Consider the following 23,750-nt stretch of genomic DNA (forward strand, 5'->3'; position numbering starts at 1 on the left):
CCTTCGTGAACCATACATGGGTTGCTGGTAATAGAGTTGGGCAATGTGACCAGGGTAACATTTGGTTCATATCCATCTCCACCTTCCACCATGTTTTCTGGGTTGGAATAAACTCTGAAAGTCTAGGGTGGAATCTTAATAACAGCAAAACAATCACTTGGATTGCTTGGAAATCAGCTTGGATAATTCATCATTGTAGGGAACATAGGACAGGCAAGGGGAAATGGAATTTGGCACCAACAGTTCCTAATAATCATCCTTAGCTTAATAACACTGCTTTAGTAAAGCCATGGAATGTTAGAATTGGAAAGGGCCTTAGAGACCATAAAATCCAATCTCTTCCTCTTACAAATGAGGACAGTGAGAGCTAGGAAGGCTATGCAAAATTACCCAATGTTTCACAGATAATCAGTGATAGAGAGGGACCCAGAAGCCAATACTCTGTCTAGGTCAGGAAGCATAAATTGAGTGACTAATATATTTCAGACACTGATTGCAGAATCAATTCCCTGACCTCTAGTCTTCTGTCTTATGGGAGACAGACACATAATCAGATTTTAACACCATGGATTAATTAAATGATAGAATACAGGTTCTATCATAGCTAATTGCTACCATTTTTTGAGTCCTTGTTATGATCAGGATTTTGCTGATAGCTTTCTATGGCGTAGTTCATTTAATCATCTCATAAATGGCTTTATCTGTTAATCCCTTTCCATCTCTATGCTGTGAATGAGACTGGAAATACACATTGGAAAGATTTCTTCAAACGAAAATCCTTGTTCAGATTGTTCCCCTTTACCCCAAGTCTTGGAGATCAACACACTCTTCTCCTACTGTGGATAGGGGCATAAGGGAGTAATAAACAGCTCTGGGAACCTTAAAAGGACCAGTACTAGAGGAAACCTCTGTGATAATCCAGCAAATGGAGGGGCAGCTCTCCATGTTTATGATTTCTTTGGGGCTCATATAGGAGTGTTACAAGACCATAAATTCATACTCAAAGCTGATAAAAGGCCTTTTAAGGCTTACAAGGCACACAGCAGAGTATTGGTTGGAGTTTCTGACACTAAGCCATGAACACAGCTTTCACTGCTTCTTAGGGATCGACTGCTGAAAACCTATGACAACATCAATTTACATTTTGACAGTTCCCTAAATACATCATACTCATGTCCTAAAATGCTTCACAGGAAGGTGGGGCAATTGGCTGTTAAAATCAAGGAATTTCAATGAAAACATAATCAAAAAGCCAAAATTTACTTTAAGATTTTTACTGACCCACATGGGGGAAAATGTGCTCCCTGTACCCTCAACCATTCCAATGAACTGATGTCATCTCAAATAAGAAAGACTCAAGGGGTTACTACATAACAGTTCGCATATTTTTAACACTTGAGTCCCCAAAACTTTTTCTACCGACTAAACAAATGTATGATATAATTAGATAACAAGATGAGCATCTTTAAAATCCCTTATTATAAACTCTTCCCTTCTCAAGGGATCAAGATGTACTTGATCTTTTATTATTGATCATTTATTATTTGCCAAACACTATTCTATGCCCCAGGGACCTTACATTCTAATTGCAAAGATGAATGGGCATAGAAAACAAGTGAATACAATAAATCTGGGAGAAGGTTGGGTGTATATGTGTGAGGGCACAGGTTTTTGCTAAGATGATTAGAGAAGACCTCACAGTAATTGAGATCCTAATGAAGAGAAAGGCAAGCCTTTACAGAGATTCGGGGCAGAGTAGTCCAAATAGAAGAAACAAAGTGCAAGCACCCTGAGACAGGAAGCAGGAAACCTTTCCTTGATTTTTAATGTTATGGTGTTTTATCCCTTTTCAACAATAAATGTTTTGAAGGCCTAAAGATTTATTTTAGTGTAAATGTGATCTCTAGAAAGAACGCATATGTAAATAGAAAGAAGACCAGAGTAGCTGAACAGTCATAATGGGGGATGGGTGGGACCCCAGTGAAACGAGAAGAAAAGCAGCCAAGAGTTGTGTCCTGTAGGATCTTGAAGACTATCTAAGGACTTTAGATTTTACTCTAATTTCACTGAGAAGCTGTTGCAGAGCTTGAGCAAAGAAGGCATAGTCTAAATTGTTTTACAAAATCACACAGGCTTTGTGAATAAGGTGGCAGGGGCAGGTCAGGTAAGCCATTGAAAAGGGAGGTGAGGGGTGCCTGGGTGGCGCAGTCGGTTAAGCGTCCGACTTCAGCCAGGTCACGATCTCGCGGTCCGGGAGTTCGAGCCCCGCGTCGGGCTCTGGGCTTATGGCTCAGAGCCTGGAGCCTGTTTCCGATTCTGTGTCTCCCTCTCTCTCTGCCCCTCCCCCGTTCATGCTCTGTCTCTCTCTGTCCCAAAAATAAATAAACGTTGAAAAAAAAAAAATTTAAAGAAAAGGGAGGTGAAAATCTCCAGGTAAAGGATAATAGGTGAAATGGTTTTCACTCTTAGAGGCTGAATTTGAAGGTTACTTCCTCAGTGAACATTTTCCTGACACTGCCTCTCCTTCCCACAAGCAGATATAATCAGTCCCTTTTTGGTGTCTCCATAGCCCTTTGCATATGCCTCTCTTGGGAACCTATCAGTTGGTTTATAATTAGTGATATGTTTCCTTGCATCTCTCCATGTAAATATAGGTCATTATAAAAGACTGTGTTTCACCCATCTGGACCTTGCCAACACTTAGTAGTGGGCCTGATACATTATAAGTGTTCAGTAATGTTTTAAAGTAATAAATGTGTGAATGAGTGAGTGAGTGTGAATGAGCAAATGAATAAATGCATGAATGAAGTGGCACTGTACTCAGCATTCTCCAGACATAATCCTATAGCTGATTTTAATGCACATGCTTTGTAGACAGTCCCGGATTGAGAGAAGTTTTTTATTAACTTATTGATTTAATTCATGCATAATTAAAAGTTGATTTATGCAGGTAGATGGGTATGTATGGTTTTTAAAGTCATAATTTTGGTTAGATTGTTTGTTTCTTTGGTGTTCATATAGTTTGTATAACCCATATATATATAGTGTGTGTGTGTGTGTGTGTGTGTGTTATATATGTTGTATATGTTGTATATGTTCTTTATATACTTTGGATATTAACCCCTTATCAGACACGTCATTTGCAAACATCTTCCATTTAGTAGGTTGCCTTTTTATTTTGTTGATGGTTTTCTTTGCTGTGACAAAGCTTTTTATTTTTATGTAGTCCCAATAGTTTGTTTTTACTTTTGTTCCCTTCCTTAGGAGACTTATCTAGAAAAATGTTGCTATGGATGATGTCAAATAAATTACTATCTATGTTTTCTTTTAGGATTTATATGGTTTCAGGTCTCACATTTAGGTCCTTAATCCATTTTGAGTTTATTTTTGTGTATGGTGTAAGAAAGTAGTCCAGTTTCATTCCTTTGCATGTAGCTGTCCAATTTTCCCTGTATCATTGGTTGAAGGGACTGCCTTTTCCCCATTGCATATACTTGCCTCCTTTGTCATAGATTAATTGACCATGTGAGTGAGAGTTAATTTTGGGGCTCGCAATTATTTTCCATTGATCTCTGTGTCTATTTTTGTGCCAGTATCTTACTGTTTTGATTACTGTAGTTTTGTAGTATATCTTGAAATCTGGAACTGTGATACCTTCAGCTTTGTTCTTTTTTGTCAGGATTGCTTTGGCTAGTCAAGGTTTTTTTGTGGTTACAGAGAAGACATACACATGAAAAGATGTCCAACATCACTAATCATCAGGGAAATGCAAATCAAAATCACAATTAAATAGAACTTTACATCTACCAGAATGGCTAAAATAAAAAAGATAAGAAGTAACATGTGTTGGTAAAGATGTGGAGACAAGGGACCTTTTGTGCACTGTTGATGGGAATGTAAATTGGTACAGTCACTGTGAAAAACAGTATGGAGTTTCCTTAAAAAAGCAAAAATAGAAATATCATAGGATTCTAATAATTCCACTGCTGGAATTATTTCTTTTCCCAAAGAAAATCCAAACACTAATTCAAAAAGATATATGCACCCTTATGTTTATTGAGTATTATTTACAGTAGCCAAGATTTGGAAGCAATCTCAGTGTCCATGGATAGATGAATGGGTAAAAAAGATGTGGTGTCTATACACAATGGAAAATTATACCATCATAAAAAAGGGTGAGATCTTGCTATTTGTGACAACATTGATAGAGCTAGAGGGTATCATGCTAAGTGAAATAAGTCAGGCTGAGAAAGCCAAATACCATATGATTTCAATCATTTGTAGAACCTAAACAACAAATGAATAAACAAACAAGAAACAGAATCAGACCTACAAATACAGAGAACAAACTGATGATTGCAAGAGAGATGGGGATGCAAGAAGGGGAGAGGAAAATACCAACTTCCAGTTATAGAATCAATAAATCATGGGAATAAAAGGTACAGAATAGGGAATATAGTCAATGGTATTATAATAGTGTTGTATGGTGACAGATGGTAGTGACACTTGTGTGACGATAGCGTATGACACACTGCATTATACACATGAAATAAACATAACATTATGTGTCAATTATACACAAATAATTTTTTTTAAATAAAGACACAATTTTTGTCTTTTGGATCATTTGGCAAAGTGAATTTAAATCTCTCTTTTATGGCATACCTGTAAAGCAATTATTTATATTATTATTATTTATAATAATCAAAGCAGAACACACTCATCTACTAGCTGCTGTCCTGCTGCCATTGGGTATGTTGGAATCCTGCCACGTGTTCCAGGGCTGCTGCTGTGGACTCTCAGGTGAATGGGCAGTGTAGTGATGGAAGTGGGTGAGACCCAAACCCAGAATTCTCAACGTCTCCAACAGAGTCATTTTCAGAAATGGGAATGCTAGCCAATTACATGGCTTATAATTCTGGTCATTCTTGATGGCATTGAAAAAATAAAACCTTTTATAGCGTAAAACTCCCACATCTCCAGTTCCAAACAGCATAAAGAGCTCAAAGGTTGGAGTTAAGCATTTCTAGGTTAGAGTTGTGGTTCTCTGGACATGTGCTCTTGTGCAAACCACTTCACATTGCTGAGACTCATGGCTTCATCTGTAAAGGGAGAATAGTAGTGCCTACCTTATAATTTTCTGAGAGGTTTAAATGAAATACTTTGTGGAAAATGCCTTGACCATTGCCTGGCATGTAGGAAACACCTAACGAATGTTAGTCTCCTTGGTCTGCTCCCACCATTGTGTATCGTGGATCTCCCCACCACTGGGAGATAGTGTGGTTGATGGAAAGACACTGGACTGGAATTTGGCTTACAGTTCGGGCTTCACTGCTAACTAGCTCTGAAACTTTGAGGAACATATTTGGGTTTATTTCCTCATTTGTAAACAGGAACTGTATTGGAATGGATTATCTCTAAGCCCTCTTTAATCTTAACAACTGTCTGCTTTTATGATCACAGTGTCTAATGGACCGAACCAGTTAAATAAAATTTCACCAGTAGTCATTGCCATTTACTTGATGATGTTCTCCACTGAGGAAATTCCTTCAGAAACTCAAACAAAAAAAAAAAATCAAACAAAACCAAACCCCCCCAAATCCCAAGCTTTGATTTATTGATCATTAAATTTTGTGATTATGCAAAGTGGATTTTCCTCGAAATTAAGTACACCTGCAGTTAAGTACACATATTTATTAATAATCTGAAGTCACACTAAGGTTGGATTGGAGCTGTTTTATTATTAAACTAGCTGTCACAGTTGCTGACACTGAGGAAGTGGCATTGAGAACATCTCAGGGCTGGGTGAGTCCTTGAAATCCAGTTGTGGTTCATTCAAATGCCAAGCCCATGTGCTGATGACAGCAGGAAGAAAATTAAAATCAGAAATTTGTTCATATTTTAGTTACCCAGAGAAAAATTTCTTTTTCTTAATATATTGTGTCTATAAAGTTATGGAGAAGATAAAATCCTGCTTTTAAAAATTACTAGGATTAGATTTGGTAGGTGAATTCAGCGCATCATTAAATACAAAGTCAATATATAAGCATTAATTATATTTCTCTCTTCCAGAAATAAAACAACTGAAAAGGAAAAAGTTTAAAAAGATGCCATTTGCAATGACATCAAATTACATCAAGTATTTAGACTAAATCTAACAAAAGGTATGTAAAATCTCTGCGGAAAAAATTACAAACTATTTTAAAGGAAGTTAAAGATCGAAGTAGAGGGCATATATTATATTTATGGGTAGATAACTAGAAAATGGAAGCTCCAGAAAAAGACACACACATACATTGCCGCAACATAAAACAAATGTGATGCGGCATGCAGTGCAGAGAAGAACATTTTCAATAAATGTTACTGGGTCAATTGGCTAGATCTTGACTCTGCCATGTCATACTGTCCACAACATCAGCTCCAGGCAGAATGTGTATCTAACTATGAAGAATCAAATAATGAAAATTCTAGAAAGTAAAATAGAAGTATATTTTTATGACATTTGGAAAAGGCAATCATTGCTTAAACAGGACACCAAAAGTGCTAACCACAAAGGAAAAGATTGGTAAATTGGACTACATTCAAATTAGGAATTTCTGTCATCAAAAGATAGCTAAGGGAGTGAAAAGACAAGTCAAAGAGTGGGGGAAGATATTTGCAATATATATATAGAGGGTAAAGTGCTCGTAGAATATATTAAGAAGTGCTATAGCAGGCCTCCACTAGAAAAATGTACGAGAGGGAATGCAAATGAATACATAAAAGGATGCTTAGTCTCATTTTTCAGTGAGATGCAGATAACTGATATATGCCCATACATCTGCCAGAATGGCTAAAATGTGAAAGACTGACATTATCAAGTATTGTGACAATCTAGAACAGCTAGATCTTTTGAATATTGCTTGAGGCATTATACATTGGCACAAGATCTTTATAAATTGGCTGTACCTAAAAACTGAATATGCATACACCTCCATGACTCAGCAATTCTCTTTCCAACAGAAATGCATATAGTTGTTTATCAAAAAACTCATACCGGACATCTGGGTGGCTCCATTAGTTAAGTGTCTGACTTTTGACTTTGGCTCAGGTCATGATCACACAGTTCATGAGTTCAAGCTCTGCATCGGGCCCTGCACCGACAGCACTGAGCGGGCTTGGGATCCTGTCTCCCTCGCTTTGCCCCTCCCCTGCTTGCTCTCTATCTCTCTCTCACAAAATGAATAAAAATGAACTTTAGGGAAAAAAGAGATACGAGGATCTTCATAACATCACTAGCCGTAGTGGCCCTAAACAGAACACAATCCAAAGACATAGCAATAATAGAATGGATAAATTGATTGTATCATTATTTGTATAATGGACTATGATACAACAATGAAAATAAACTACTGCTATCTGCAACAACATGGGTGAATCTCATAAATATAATGTGAGTTAAAGCCCAACACTAAGGAGCATATGCAGCTCAAAAGACATGAAACTAATCCATGTTGTTAGAAGTCAAGACAGTGTCTGCCTTTAGGGAGAGGAAGTAGGTAATAACCTTGAGGAGGAGCAAGAGGAGTTTCTGGGGTTGCTGGTAATATTCTACTTCCTGATCTAGGTGGTGGTTGTAAGAGTACATTCGCTTTGTAGACATTCGTCGAGATGGTCCACCTACCATGTGTGTTATGGGCCTATTAAAAATATATTTAAACTACTGGTAAGAGAGTGCTTTTTTTCTGAGAAGTTCATATATTATCTTACTAAAGAAGTTTATGCTGGAAAAGAATCTTGAAGGTTATCTAGTCCAGGGGTCAACAGACTATAGCTCTGTTCTGGCATAGTACATGAGCTAAGAATGTTTTTTACATTTTAAGGGACTGTAAAAGAAAAAAACAAGAAGAAAAGAAGGAGGGAGATGAGAATATGCAACAGGGACTGTGTATGGCCTTCAAAGCCTGAAATACTTACTCTGTCCCTTTAGAGAAAAAATCGCCCAACTCTTCTGGTCTGACACTCCCATTGGACAGATAATGAAACTGAGGCCAATATTGACGTCTCGGAGCATCCAGCTAGATAGTAAGAGAGCTAGAACTGGAAGTTAATTTTTTTGGCTCGCACAATACTGTTCTCTTTACTGGTTAATGTGCTTCATCTGTATCTTCAACCCAGACCTCTCACTAGACTTAGCTACCCAAGCAACTTAGTCTCAATTTGTCATCTTCCTTATCTAGGCTTCCCCCAACCATGACTACTCTCTAGCCTTCTCACCTATCTCGGCATCTACCTCCCTGTCCAGGCACCACTCAGGAACCAGCGAGATTTCCTAGCAACTCTTTCATGCTCCATTGCCTTTATTTTATTGATCACCAAGACCTGTCAATTCTTTCTTAACATACCTCATAACAAATCCTATTTTCTATTCCAACCACTGCTGCCTTAGATCAGAACTTTATCTTCTTTGTTCAGAACTAATGTTTAGTCTTTAAATGGTGTTTCTCTCTTCCTTTCTTTTAATTCATCTATAACCAGAATAATCTTGGTAAAGGGGGTGAAGGGGAGATTTAATGGCCCATTTGTCTGTTTAAATAGTAGATTTTAATAGAGTGGATTAATAACAAGATCTCCCTTCCCCCCTCCTTTTTAAAAAATGTTTATTTATTTTGAGAGACAGAGAGAGAGCAGGGGAGGGGCAGAGAGAGAGAGAGAAAGAGAGAAAATCCTAAGCAGGCTCTGCATCGTCAGCACAGAGCCTGACGCGGGACTTGATCCCATGAACCAGGAGATCATGACCTGAGCTGAAATCAAGAGCCAGACACTTAATAACTGAACCATCCAGGTGCCCTCCCTCCTCCCTTTTTAAACCAGGACTAAATTTTAAGATTATGAAAAACACTCTCAATAAACATGATTATATGTCACAGTGCTAAAATTTTAAGTATTTCACCCTCCTAATGATGTATAATTTTGTTCTTTCATACTCATTCATTTATTCACTCATTCTACTGAAAAACAGCCACTGAGCAAGGCATTAAAAGAATTTCTGACCAAGGGTCAGAAAAGGATGCCTGCTAGCTAAGGCGGGCCACGCCCCTTCATTTACATTTGGTCAGTGATTGTTTTCACACTATATCACTGTGTGAAAATCAATTCAGTTTCCACCATCTAGAGGTGTTCAATATGGTAGCCACAGCCACATGTTGCTATTTCGATTAAAATTAATTAAAATAAAAGAAAATTAAAAATTCAGTGCCTCCTGGCAGCAGCCGTATTTCAGGTGCTCAATCGCCACATGTGGCAGGTGGGGATCAGATTGGATACAGTTATAGAACATTTTCATCATACAGAGAGTTCTATTATTGGACAGCACAGCCCACACCAGTGAAGAGTATTTGAGTTCCTTGATATGGTAGATGAAGTGTGTTATTGTCTGATCCCTACCTTGTTCCTTCAGTCATCTCTTGTCACTCCCTTCTTGAACTCTATACTTCAGTGAGAGTGAGGTGCATATAATTTCCAGAAACAATGCTAGTTTATGCAATCATGACTTTGCACATGCTATACCCTCTGCCCAGATAGCTGGTCCCTATGGCCAACCTCTATTCTTTCAAAACCAACTCAAATGTCACTTCTAGGAAATCTCCCTTCAGTACTCTCTTGGGAGTTTCTACACCTTAGGCATATTTTTGTTGGTGCATTTATAACATAGAATCAATTTATTTTTATTGTTCTCCTGCAGACTGAAAAATACTTAAGGGTAAGGGCTATACCTAGATCAAGAGTCAGCAAATGTTCTCTGTAAAGGGCTTGATAGTAAATATTTTTGACTTTGAAAGTCATGTAGTCTCAAACACAATTATGGAACATTGCTAATACAGTGTGAAAGCAGTTAAAGACCAAATGTAAATAAATAAGAAAGGCAAGCCTTAGCCAACAGGCATCACTTTCTTCCCCCGGTCAGAAACGATCATAATGCCTTGCTCAGGACATATTTTTGAGTAGAATGAATAAATGAATACGAAGAACAAAACTATATAACATTAGGAGAGTTGAAATGTTTAAAACTTTACCACTGCAAAAACAATGCTAGGTGTAGTTATGTTTAATTTTCTTGATCTTGAAACTTAATCCTGGTTTCAATAAAAAGGGAGAGAGAGATCTTATTATGTAATTCACTATTAAACACATCTATTAAACACATGTATCATTCCATGATAAGTTTGATTTTTGAAATATTTCATTCTTTTGATATATCCAGCTTTCTTTGCGATCTTATGTACTTTATTTTAAGCATTAAGAAACATGATGAACAAAAGGGACAAAATAGTTAAAGACCTATGTCGGTGCCTGGGCTCTGTCTGCGGGTACTGGCGTTCCTAGAGCACACCAAGGGAGGGACTGTCTGCTTTGTCTAGACTGGAGGAGATCGCAGTACAGCTGTAGCTAGGGAGTCCCAGCTCAGCCAGAGGAGCCCTGTGTGGTGCAAGAGCAATTACCAAGCTAAGAAGCTGCCTGCTGGAACCCTCCCTACCAAAGAATGCTTGGCCGCTTTCTGGGTGTCTGTCTGGATTTGGATTCCCCAAGGGTTGGAAAACCTGCCATCCCAAACACTTTCCTCTGCCTTTGCCACGGAGTGAGCTAATGGGACCAAGACTCTACCTGAAAGCTCTTTTTAGCTCTATTGTGTGTCTAAGCCAGGGGGTGGGTGGAGAAGATGGAGAAACTCTGAGCCTTGGGGTTGTGTACATTGGCCAGGGCTAAATGTGCATTGATTAATACCAGGGTAAGAAATTGCGGCCTGAGAGTCTATGGCTAAGTGGATGCTAATTATATTTTTTCTCACATCCTGCCTCAGGCCAGGGCTCAGGCTGCCAAGTGTAAGTGTGGGCTGGAGAACTTTTTCTCGTTGCTATTGTTTTCAAAAGCCGTTGCATATTCAAATCCTTTATAATACAACTGAATGCACATTAGGCAAATTAAGCAAACAAGAGACTCCAGTCCTGGAGTAATCTCCAGAAATTTATAGTTACCCAATCAATTCCCTTTGAGGAAAAGAAAAAAAAAAGCTTAAATTCCTGCTCAGAGAAGATGGACCCCTATGCTCTCAAGTCTGAAAATGCCCAACCCTTCAAGTTATCCAGGCAGTACCGATGACTCAGCGTGTGGATTGTGTTAAGTCAGGCCAACCTGGGTTTAAATCCAAGCTCCTTATGCATAAAATGAGCGCAATAATCCCTACCTCATACTCCAATGACAAGGGAGAGCTCAGGTATCATACTCCAGGTAGAGTGTAGGTTCTAAATTGCTTGCGTTGGGATCTTTGTTTTTGCTAATTGAGGCTCATGCTGGGCAGGCACAATGCAGGAACATCTCTTCCTTATCTTTAGAATGTCAGACCTACAGTGGGGCCACCTCCTAGTAGGCACACTTGATCAAGTAGTTACCTGATGAAGATTATTTTTTAAAGATCTTTTTTAAAGATTTTATTTTTAAGTTATCTCTACACCCAACATGGGGCTTGAACTCACAACCCCAAGATTCAGAGTCACATGCTGTACCAACTGAGCTACCCAGAATCCCCAAGATGATGATGATGATTGATGATGATTTCTGGTTTCAGGAGTAGAATTTAGTGATTCATCACTTACATATAACACCCAGTGTTCAACCCAACAAGTGCCTTCCTTAATGCCCATCACCCTTTTAGCCCATCCCCCTAGTTACCTCCCCTCCAGCAATCCTCAGTTTGTTCTGTGTATTTAAGAGTTTCTTGTGGTTTGCCTCCCTCTCTGTCTTTACCTTATTTTATTTTTACTTCCATTCCCCTTTGTTCATCTGTTTTGTTTCTTAAATTCCATATATGAGTGAAATCGTATGACACACACACGATTTTTTTTTCAAGTCTTCCTTTGGCTCTTTGATTTACCAGGTAAATTTGAGCCAGGATATAAGCCTTGTAGCAGGTCATACCACAACCAAACAGACCCTTCTGTATCACTTATACTTGCATACCACACATTATTTATTTATTAATTTTTTGCTACTGGCCAGTTTTATCACCTGGGTCATTCTCCTTGTCTTTGCTTTCACCTCACCTTTTCTGGAGACATTTTGAAACCGCAGGTCTCTTTCAGTCAGAGATACATTGAGTTCTTATTACTACATTCACAACTATTTGGTTAGTTTCATCACCAGGATCACCACCCCTTATCACATTGAGTGACATCATTAAGTATCTAAGTTCCTGACTGGGCCAGGAGACTTCCAAGGGGAAAATGTTCTTGAGGATTCTGTAGGGCTTTTTCTTGTGGTTGAAGAAGACAGAAGTGCTTAGATAGATTAATGAGATCTAATAGCATCTCCTGTTGGAAGGCTTTAAAAGTGAAATTGTTGAAATGTTTGGCCATTCATTCAACAAACAGTTGTGAAAATGTAAATCCACTCAGCCCACTAGAATGTAAGCACTCTGAGGCTAGGATTCATATGGTTGATTCATGGCTGTGTTCCCAGTGCTTTGAACACAACTAGCTCAAGAAATTTTTGTTGAATCAACAAATGAGAGCCTTGTACAGCCCCCATGGGTTACAGATGTACAAATCATTATGAAAGAAATGGAAGCACAGAAGAAGGAAGGCCTGAGCCAGCTTGAGGGAGTCATGGAAGAATCATTAAGGGAGTGACTTTTGAGCTAAGGCTTGAAAGATGTTCCACAATTGTCAAATGAAAATATGATGGACTTCCAGACAGAGGAACCAGTATGTATAAAGCAGACAGAGAGGTAAGATAGCATGGTATATTCCAAGAATTGAAAACAGTTTGGGATGGCAGGTGTTAGTAGGAAATGACTCAGCAAAATGTCCTAGGAGAAAATGTCCTAAGAGAAAAGATCCTAGGAACTACAAAACTCCTAAGTGTCTCTCCATCCTCTTTCCTGCCCAGCATAGAGAGGCGGGGTAAAATCAGAGGCTCTGGGGCTAGACCCATAGGCTCACACAATAGTTATATTATTTATTGCCTATACAACCTTGGGCAACTTCTTCCCTTCTGTGTGCCACAACTGCTTCATCAACAAAATGAATATAACAAAGAACACTACCTACTAATGAGAGGTGAGTTAGGAGTAAATGAGTAAAACACTCAGAACAGTGCCTGTCAATAGTAGGCATAGAATAAATGCTAGCTCCTGTGATACTAGGAAATCTGGTAGGCTTAGCAGACAGAAAAGCAAATGCAACCCATAGGAAGAAAGATGCCAAGATTTATAATACAGAAAGGAAACTTCTCAGTTTCACCAAGAATAAGACAATATTACTGTTCATTGAACAAAACCCTAACTTGAATCATAAAAACAGAGTCACAGCCCCTCAGTCAATTCCAAGGTTTAAATCAGTTTATAGAAGCCCTTGAATGAATGGATCCCATTGAGGAAGAACTCCAGTATACTGCCAAAAATTTACGCTGTTAATCTTCCTCCTAATCTTCTCCCAGAGGGGCCTATACCCTTATTCCAGGATAACTGTGGACTGGGGGAAAATAAATAATCAGAACTTTTGCAGTCAGCTGTACCCTGGCTCTGAAGTGACACTGATAATAGGAGACCAAAAATATCACTATGGTATAGTCAGAGTAGGGATTTATGGAGATCAAGTTAGTGAGGCTTTAGCTCAGGTTTATCTAACAATATGCCCAGTGGGTCTCTGAACCCCCCTTGTGGTTATTTCCCCAGTTCTGGGCTGCATGATAGGAACAGACATACTCAGGAGGTGACAGAATTCTCGTATTGGTCCTTGACCTGTGGAGTGAAGTTATCATGGAAAAGCCCAAGTGACAGCTACTAGTACTGCCTTTACCTAGAAAAATAGTAGACCAAAAGCAATACATCATTTTTGGAGGGATTGCAGAATTTAGTGCCATCATCAAGGACTTGAAAGATGCAGCAGTGGTGATTCCTACCACATACCCATTCAGCTTGCCTATTTGACATGTGCAGAAGATGGATGGACCTTGAAGAATGACAGTGGTCTATTGTAGGCTTAACCTGGGTGAGGACTCCAATTATAATCTCTAAAACAAATGTGTTGTTATTGCTTGAGCAAATTAATCAATCCCCTGGTACCCGGTAGGCAATTATTGATCTGAAAAATGCCTTTTTGTCCATTCCTGTCTATAGGCTCACCAGAAGCAATTTGCTTTCAGCTGGCAAGGCCAGCAATATACTTTCACTGTCCTATCTCAGGGGAATGTCAACTCTAGAGCCTAACTAGTCTGCAGGAATCTTGATCACCTTTCCCTTCTACAAGATACCATACTGGTCCATTATATTGATGACACTATGCTGATTGGTAAGAAGTAGCAACTACACTAGACTCATTGGAAAGATGTTTACATATCAGAGGATGGCAAATAAATCTGGCTAAAATTTACGGGCCTTCTACTGCCATGAGGTTTCTAGGACCCCAATAATGTGAAGCAAGTCAAGCTATACCTTCTAAAGTAGAAGGTAAGTGGGCTTTTTTACATTTTGGAGGCAACATACTCCTCATTTGAATGTATTACTCCAGCCCATTTACTAGGTGACCTGAGAAGTTGCTAGCTTTGAGTGGGCCCAGAACAAAAGAAGGCTCTGCAGTGGTCCAGGCATCTGTGCAAGCTGCTCAGCCACTTGGACCATCTGATCCAGCAGCTCCAATGGTGATTGAGTGTCAATGGAAGATAAGAAAGCTGTTGGAGCCTTTGGCAGGTCTCTATAGGTGAATTGAAGCACAAGCCTGCCATTTCTGTGGATAACTATTCTTCTTTGTAGATACAGCTCTTGGCCTGCTAATGTAGTAGATACTGGACATTTAACTATAGACAAAAAAATTACCATGTGATCAGGGCTGCCCGTCATGACCTGGGTGTTGTCTGACCCAGCAAACCATTGAGTTGGGTGTGCACAGCAGCACTTCATCATCAAATTCAAGTGGTTATAATGTAATCAGGCCCCATAGGCCATGAAGGCACAAGTGAGTTATGTGACGAAGTACCCCAAATGCCCATAGTCACCACTCCTGCTGTTTTACCTTTTCTCTCTCAACCTGCATGTGCATCTCAGAAGAGTTCCCTACCATCAGTTGGCAAAGAAGACTCAGGCCTGGTTTACAGATGGTTCTGCATTAAATGCAGGCACCACTGGAAAGCGGACAGCTGCAGGACTACAGTCCCTTTCTGGGACATCCCTGAAGGACAGTGGTGAAGAGAAATCCAGTGGAAAGAACTCTGAGCAGTGCATCTGCTTGATCACTTTGCTTGGAAGGAGAAATGGCCAGACATGATATATACTGATTTATCGTCTGTGGCCAATGGTTTGGCTGGATGGGGAAGGACTTGGAAGGAATATGATTAGAAACCTAATGACAAGGAAGTTTGGGGAAGAGGTAAGTGAATAGACCTCTCTGAATGGGTAAGAAGATTTTGGAGAAATTTGTGTACCATTCTGAAGGCCCAACAAAAGGTAACATCAGCAGAAGAGGATTTTATCCTATCCAGAAGTGGATAGGATAGGGGCACCTGGATGACTCAGTCGGTTGAGTGTCTGACTTCGGCTCAGGTCATGATCTCACTGTCCATGAGTTAGAGCCCTGTGTCAGGCTCTGTGCTGACAGCTCAGAGCCTGGAGCCTGCTTCGAGTTCTGTGTCTCCTTCTCTCTCTGCCCTTCCCCCACTCACGCTCTGTCTCTCTCTCTCTCTCAAAAATAAATAAACATTAAAAAAAATAATGTGGACAGGATTATCCATTCTGTAAATACCGGTCAACCTCTTTCCCTAGCCACCTTTGCCATTACCCAATAGGCTCATGAACAAAGTGACCATGGTGGCAGGGATGGAGGTTATGTATGGGTTCAACAATATACACTTCTGCTCAATAAGTCCAGCTTAGCTACAGCTTCTGCTGAGTGCCCGTGTACCATCAGCAGAGACCAATACTGAGTGCTTGATGTGGCACTCTTCCCCAGGATCATCAGCCAGCTCTCTGGCCCCTTCCATCATGAAAGGGCAAGCATTTTGTTCATACTGGAATAGACACTCTAGATGCAAATTTGCCCTCCCTGCATGCAATGCTTTTGCTAATATTACCATCTGTGGACTTACAGAATGCCTCCTCCACCATAGTGCTATTCCATACAGCAGCACTTCTGATCAACGAACTCACTTCACAGCAAGACAATCATAGCAATGTACCCATGCTTATAGAATTCACTGGCCTTACCATGTTCCCCACCATCCTGAAGCAATTGTCTTGAAAGAAGGGTGGAATTGCCTTTGAAGACTCAGTTACAGTGCAAGCTAGGTGGGAATACATTACAGAACTGAGGCAAGATTCTCTAGAAGGCTATATATACTCTGAATCAGCACCCAATAAACAGTACTATTTCTCTGATATACCTAGGATTCACAACAGCAAATATGGGGTAGAAATGGGAGTGGCACCATTCACTATGACCCCTAGTGATCTACTAGCAAAACTTTTGCTTCCTATTCTTGTGACCTTATGCTCTGCTGGTCTAGAAGTCTTAGCTCCAAAAGGAGGAATGCTTCCCTCAGAAGACACAACAATGATTCCACTGAACTGTAAACTAAGACTGTTCTCTTGCCAGTTTGGACTCATCATGCTTCTGAATCAACAAAGAAAGGAGTTACTGTGCTGATCTGGTGATTGATCCCGATTACCAAGGCAAAATTGGATTACTATTCTACAATAAAAGTAAGAAAGAGTACGTTTGGACTATAGGACACATCTCAGTATTACCAGCCCCTGTGATTAAGGTCAATGGAAAACTATAATAACCCAGTCCAAGTAGGACTACCAATGGCCCAAACTCTTCATGATTAAAAGGCTGGGTTGCCTCACCAGATAAAGAACCATGACCAGCTGAGATACTTGCTGAAGGCAAAGAAAATACCAAGTGGACAATGGATTAAAGAAGTTATACATACCAGTTACAACCATGGAACCAGTTCCAGAAATCAGAACTGTAATTGTCATGAGTATTTCTTCCTTATTTTGTTACAAATACATTTATGTGTGTATTTGTATATTGATATTTAAATATATTTGTTTTCTTTCTCTCTTATCCCTTTACCGTGGACCATAAGATATATTGATTTTATATTGTGGTATTTAAGTGTTGTTAACCTTACATCATAGTATTTGAGTAATGAGATACCAAGGAGAAGAGTAAATACCACTTAAGTGGTCTACTTTCTCTTCTGGGGAAGGGGTTACTGCATTTTTGGTTATATGCAGGATAGTTGTATCATTTTAGGTAGAATTATGACCTTGTTATTGTCTTCATGTAGAGATTAAGTATGGTTTAAGGAGATGCATGTGGGTGCCAAGTTGATAAGGAGTGGAGTTGTGATGATTAGTTTTGTGTCAACTTAACTGGGCCACAGGGTGCCCAGGCATTTGGTTGAAGATCCTTCTGATTGTTTCTGTGGGGATGTGTTTGGATGAGATTAATATCTAAATTGGTAGACTTAATAAAGCAACTTGCCCTCTCTAATGTGGATGGGCCACATCCAATCAGTTGAGGGCCTGAATAGAACAAAAGTGCTGGCCTCTGAGTAACAGAGAATTCTTCCTGACTGATCACCTTCAAACTAAAACACTGGCTTTCTTCCTGCCTTTAGACACAATTGGAAACATTGGCTCTTCTTTGGTCTCCTGGTTGCTGACTTACCCTGCAGATCTTGGGATTTGCCTGCCTCTGTAATTGTGTGAGCCAGTTTCTTATAATAAATTTCTTTAGGGGCACCTGGATGGCTCAGTCAGTGGAGCATGTGACTCTTGATCTCAAGGTTGTGAGTTCGAGCTCCCTGTTGGGTGTAGAGATTACTTTAAAAAAATGGAATACTACTCAGCAATGAGAAAGAATGAAATCTTGCCATTTGCAACAACATTGATTGAACTGGAGGATATTATGCTGAGTGAAATAAGTCAGTCAGAGAAAGACAGATACCATATGTTTTCACTCATATGTGGAATTTGAGACACTTAACAGAAGACCATGGGGGAAGGGAAGGGGAAAAAATAGTTTCAAGCATAGAGGGAGGCAAACCATAAGAGACTTAAATACAGAGATCAAACTGAGGGTTGATGGGCAAGGGAGGGGGAAATGAGTGATGGGTATTGAGGAGGACACTTGTTAGGATGAGCCACTGGGTGTTGTATTTAAGTGATGAATCATGGGAATCTACTCCTGAAGCCAAGAGCATACTGTATACACTGTATGTTAGCTAATTTGACAATAAAGTGTATTTTAAAAATCTTTTAAAAATAAGCTTGGATGCACAGATCTCAAAAATAAATACATAAATAAATAAACATTTAAAAAATCAGCTACATCTCTCCATATCAACAACAGAAAATAAAATTTTTAAAGATTTCATTTACAATAGCAACAAATGTATAAAAAACAAGAAATGTTACAAAATATGTATACGACATTTATAAATAAAACCATAAAATATTTTTAGAGAAAACTTAAAGGCCTCAATACATGGTAGAATATAAACAAGAAAATTTACTTCTATCAAGCTATCAATTCTCCCCAAACTGACCTATAGAGCTGCAATGCTATCCCAAGCAAAATACCTAGAGGTTTTTAAATGTTTCTGTGTAAGTTAACAAACTAATTCTAAAATATATGTGGACATAAAAGAACCCAAAATAGATAAGACTTACTCTCACCTTTTACACTATTCTGAAAAATCTCAAATCTACATAATGTAGAGAACAGTACAAAAGAATCCAGTATAACCTTCACGTAGATTCGCTTGTTAACATGGTCACGCTTTTTATCTTTCTACATATTTATTTACTTTGTGTCACCATTTGAAAGTAAATTGCAGGCAGGTCTTTTATCACATTTCTCCTAAGAATAGGATATTCTTCTACGTAACCAAAATACCATTGTCACACCAAAGAAACCCATCATCAATATAATGTTCTCTGGGGCACCTGGGTGGCTCAGTTGGTTAAGCGTCAGACTTCGGTTCAGGTCATGATCTTGCTGTTCATGAGTTCGAGCCCTATGTTAGGCTCTGTGCTGACAGCTCAGCACCTGGAGCCTGCTTCTGTGTCTTCCTCTCTCTCTCTGTCTGCCCCTCCCCCACTCATGCTCTGTCTCTCTCTCTCTCAAAAATAAACTTTTAAAAAATGTATATAATGTTCTCTGATATATGCTCTACTTTTAAATTTCTCCAGTTATCCCAACATCTTCATGGCTATCCCCTCCTCCCATTGCCAATCCAGGTCCAATCAAAGTTCACATATTACATGTATACTGAAATATCTCTTTAGTGTCATGTTATCCTCAGTAGACGCTCTGGGTTTTTTTGTTATTTGACCTTTTTGAAGATGCCAGGCCAATTGTCGTACAGACTGTCCCATGTTCTGGATTCGTCTAATTGTTCCCTACAGATACAGATTAAAGGCTTTGGCAAGCACAGTAGATGAGTGACGTTTCCTATTGCCACACATCACGTCGTGTCAGTTCGTTCCATTACTGGTGATGCTAAATTTGATCACTTGGTTAATTTTGACATCCATCATTGTAAAAGTATGTTTCCTTAATGTAATTAATAAGTTTATCTGTGGAGTGTTACTTTGAAATCCTGAAACCTTCCCATTTTTGAACAAATTATCACCCAAAGCTTTAATATCCATTGATGATCTTAATCTGAATAAATTCTTAAACTGATACCTGCAAAAAAGTAAACAAAATAAAATCTTAAATAAATAAATAAATCTCTTTATTTACACACACACACATTCACAACCCCCACCACACATACGTTGTATGAATCCATAAAGTAATGTGTCCTTAAAATTTATTAAGTTGGAATTGGATTAATATAGACAATAAGACTGGTCTATAAATATCTTCTAGCAATCCTGGGCCTTCCTCTCCAGCCCTGCCTCCTTCCCTCCTTGAGCCAATGGGGGCACTAACCCAGAGACTTATAAATTATTTTTTATCAACATCTGCTTTGCTTTTTCCTCTCTTGGGTTTACCTTGGGTAAGCTGTGCCTCTCTCCATCATGTATCAATGATTTCAGGCCAGCATTCATGGGACTGTAGCCAGTACATAAAACATTCAGAAGACCTCCCTGTCAGCATGGGGTTGTCCAAATGCATGCAGGGGTCCCCCCAATAGGCACACTGTCCTCACAACACCCATTCAGCTCTTGGCTGGCTATGCCTTGCAGATTCCTCTCTTGACCTATTCCCAGATGGTTCTGACCAGTCCTTTTCATTTCATTTGTATATTTGTATAATGCAATGAAGCATATCCTTGCTGGGACTGCAGAGCAAATTGGTGGCATGCCTTCCGAGAGTTCCAAGGTTGTCATGGGCATGATAGCAATACCCTGCTTTAACTAAAAGTCAGTTCTAAACTCTCCAGGGAGTTCCAGAGGGTGCATGCTCTTCATTCTTTTGGATACATAGCAGACACCCAGAGTGTCCTGAGGTGCCCTAATAACAAAAGCCCATTCCCTCCACATACCAGGAGAAGAGGACCAGGTCGGTTTTATTTCCTTAGTGATCTGCTGAAATCTCTCTCCAATTGAAAGTCATCTTTTTCATAACACTGAAAAGATGTAACATTAGCTTAATCATTCCCAAATGAATCCTGAAAAATATTTGGAAACAGTACACTTATACAAAATCATTTCAGCATTACTAGAAAGTTTCAGCCATATGCTATAAACTTGTACTTTTAAGTGGTGACCATGTGGTCTGTCTTCAGAACATCCAGTTCTTTCTTTTTTATAGAATTAAAACCCCTGACACTTGTTTTAAGACCTAAGAAAACCTTTAGTGCTTAGCAAAATGCAGAACCTGGCATGGTCATAAAGAAGATATATTTGATTTTACTCCTTGAAGCCATAAAAAAAAAAAGAAAAAGAAAAAGAAAAAAAGACACAGGATACTGTCTGTATGAAAACTAAAATGGCAGCTGCAACTTCTTCCCAGAAGGCCCTAGGAGGAGACATGTAAGGTCACTCCTTATTCTCCTGGGTTCCAGGAAAGCAATTTACCCCTCCACTCCCCATCTAAAGCAAAGAGCACTGGGGAGAGATCCAACTCTCAACAGAGCCTGTCTTGATTGAGAAAGTTAACACTTCAAGAAAAGGATTCTGTCTTCTTTCAGGGCTCTTGAAAAGGATCCTTGCCAAACCCAACCCCAAGATAGAAAAAGTTCTTTTTCTAAGGCTCGGGAATTCATCATCAACTTGTATTAGCAAGCGGACCTGTGAAGAATTCTATCAAATCATGCAGCCTAAGTGACTAAATTTAATACTGAAAGCAAACAAACAACAAAACAAAAACAATTTCAAAATAAGAGTCTAGGTGGGAAATCAAGGAGAACACTCTGGTGCCAGGAAGCAATGGAAATCACATTGGATGTATAATGTACTCCTGGGCAGAAAGGCCATCACATTGGAATCTAGCACCTGTGAGATGGTGAACAAAAGCTTCTAAGAGGGTAACTCTCTTTTGGAGACACAAGGGAGGCAGATTCTCAGTTCCAATCTACAGAGAGTTTAATACTACTTTGAAGGAAAGCATTGGTGTGCCATTAACAACATCCTCCTACCAGTCTGGCTCCAGCTTTTCTGGGTTTGGGGAAGAGTTTAGGCAAAAAACGATGGTTGAGAAGGTGAGAAACAGATGTACAACCTTCTCCTTTCACACAACCCGTTTTGTATTATGTTGATTTTGTTGTGCCTAGTAGAGTGCTTTACACAAAAGAAATAATATATACTCAACACTGAAGGAATTAACTAATTTTGTGTTTATATAGGCCCATCTATTGGGCAAAAATATTTTGGTGCAATTTGATTCCTTCCAAAGGAATTAAAAATGAGCAAATGTGAGAACAAAAGAGTGACCTAATTTTGAACACACAATATCTAGCATTTTAGAAAGACCATGCCTCTCTTTATAGCGAATGGATTTAGTGGTCCAAAAAATAAAGGAGCTGCATACCATGAAATGAAGCAAAGGCAATTAGGTCTGTAACAGGATGTTGAAATTGAACTTATGACCAGGTCCCAAAATATAACTGATGGGAAATTCCAAAATGAGGAACTGGTGGATGAGTTTTTGACCCCTCATCTAGGTCAAGGCCATAAAAAGGGAAAGGTAACAGTGATCTACTATCCATCACCTCTAGTCTAGTGAGAGGAGATTTTGAGGAAACCACTATGCAATTAGTAGTCTGACCCTATACCTGGGAAATTTGTAAGACAAAGAGGGTTGTCCAATGTTTTTGGCACTGGAGTCAAGACATGTCTTAGGGCATGTTGGGGCAAGGGATGCAAGATTTCTTAAGGATCAAATGTGGACCAACAGAGAGAGAGAGAGAGAGAGAGAGAGAGAGAGATGGGTTATTTCTGATCCTTGAGGGTACAGAAGGACCCAGCAGCAAGAATCTGGTGAACACCTTTGGTAAGGAAGGAGTCAAGAGCATCCACTCAAAAGAGACATGTACTCACATCTTCTTGGATCAAGGGATCTGTGGAGAGAGGAACCCAGTGGAGAACTTCCTGAGAGCCTATCAAAATACTCCCATTGAGACAAAATCCACCAGACTCAGAGAATAGGAAACTAGATGGTGTGATTCCATTAAGACCTTTTTTTACTACTCCCTTCTGACCTCTGAGGGGCCAGAAACTTCTGGCCAGCAAGGGAGGGGATAAAGAAGAGAAAAGAAGAGAAGGTAGAAAAATATAGGAGAAATCAACTAAACTTCCCCTTCCAGACTGCAGTTTTCCAACCTGAAATATACCTTAAGTAAGAAGGAAAGAAGGATTAACCCTAAATCAATTTGGGATTTAAAAAAATATTTCAGATACTCCTTGAGCTTACTATATTGAGAATATGTTCTCAATTTAAAGTATTGTACAACTGTTTATAACCTAAATGTACAGAAAAGTCATGAGAGTGCCCACAGGCAGATTCTGATTGGGGGCGGGGGGGGGGGGGGCGCATTCAGAAAAATAGCATAAAATTGTGATTATAGGAAAAAGAGTCACAATAAATTACAGATTTTTATTTTTATTTTATTTTACTTTTTAATGTTTATTTATTTTTGAAAGACAGAGACAGAGATAGAGTGTGAGCGGGGGAGGAGCAGAGAGAGAGGGAGACACAGAATCTGAAGCGGGCTCCAGGCTCTGAGCTGTCAGCACAGAGTCTGATATGGGGCTCGAACTCATGAATGGTGAGATCATCACCTGAGCCAAAGTCGGACGCTTACCTGACTGAGCCACCCAGGCGCCCCTAAATTACAGATTTTTAAAAGCTGACAAATAACATGCATATAATCACAAAATAACATTTTTGTTAGCTCTCTGGCACATTGATGCAATAGATTTTCTAATGAAAATTTCCGATTCAGTATTCTTTAATTGCTTCTTCATATGACAATGGTTTAGTAATATTTTCTGCAAAGAGAATGAAAAAAATATGACATTTTTGTTGATCAAACTTTAGAGTACCAATATAGATTTGTGTCCTACAAACATAAGCATAATGATAAGTTACACTTCCTTTGTTTTCCATTTTAGAAAAGAAAAACAACAAATGCATATGGCATTTCCAATTCCATAGGCTGCATTTTCAAGTTTGTTGTAAGTAGGCATCGATGAGAAGTGAATCCTCTGCTTACAGTCTTATATGTGTGCTAATTAGAAAATTGTTCAAGTTTCT

This window comes from Prionailurus viverrinus, chromosome B4 (genome assembly GCF_022837055.1).
Source record: "Prionailurus viverrinus isolate Anna chromosome B4, UM_Priviv_1.0, whole genome shotgun sequence".
NCBI classification, from domain to species: Eukaryota; Metazoa; Chordata; class Mammalia; order Carnivora; family Felidae; genus Prionailurus; species Prionailurus viverrinus.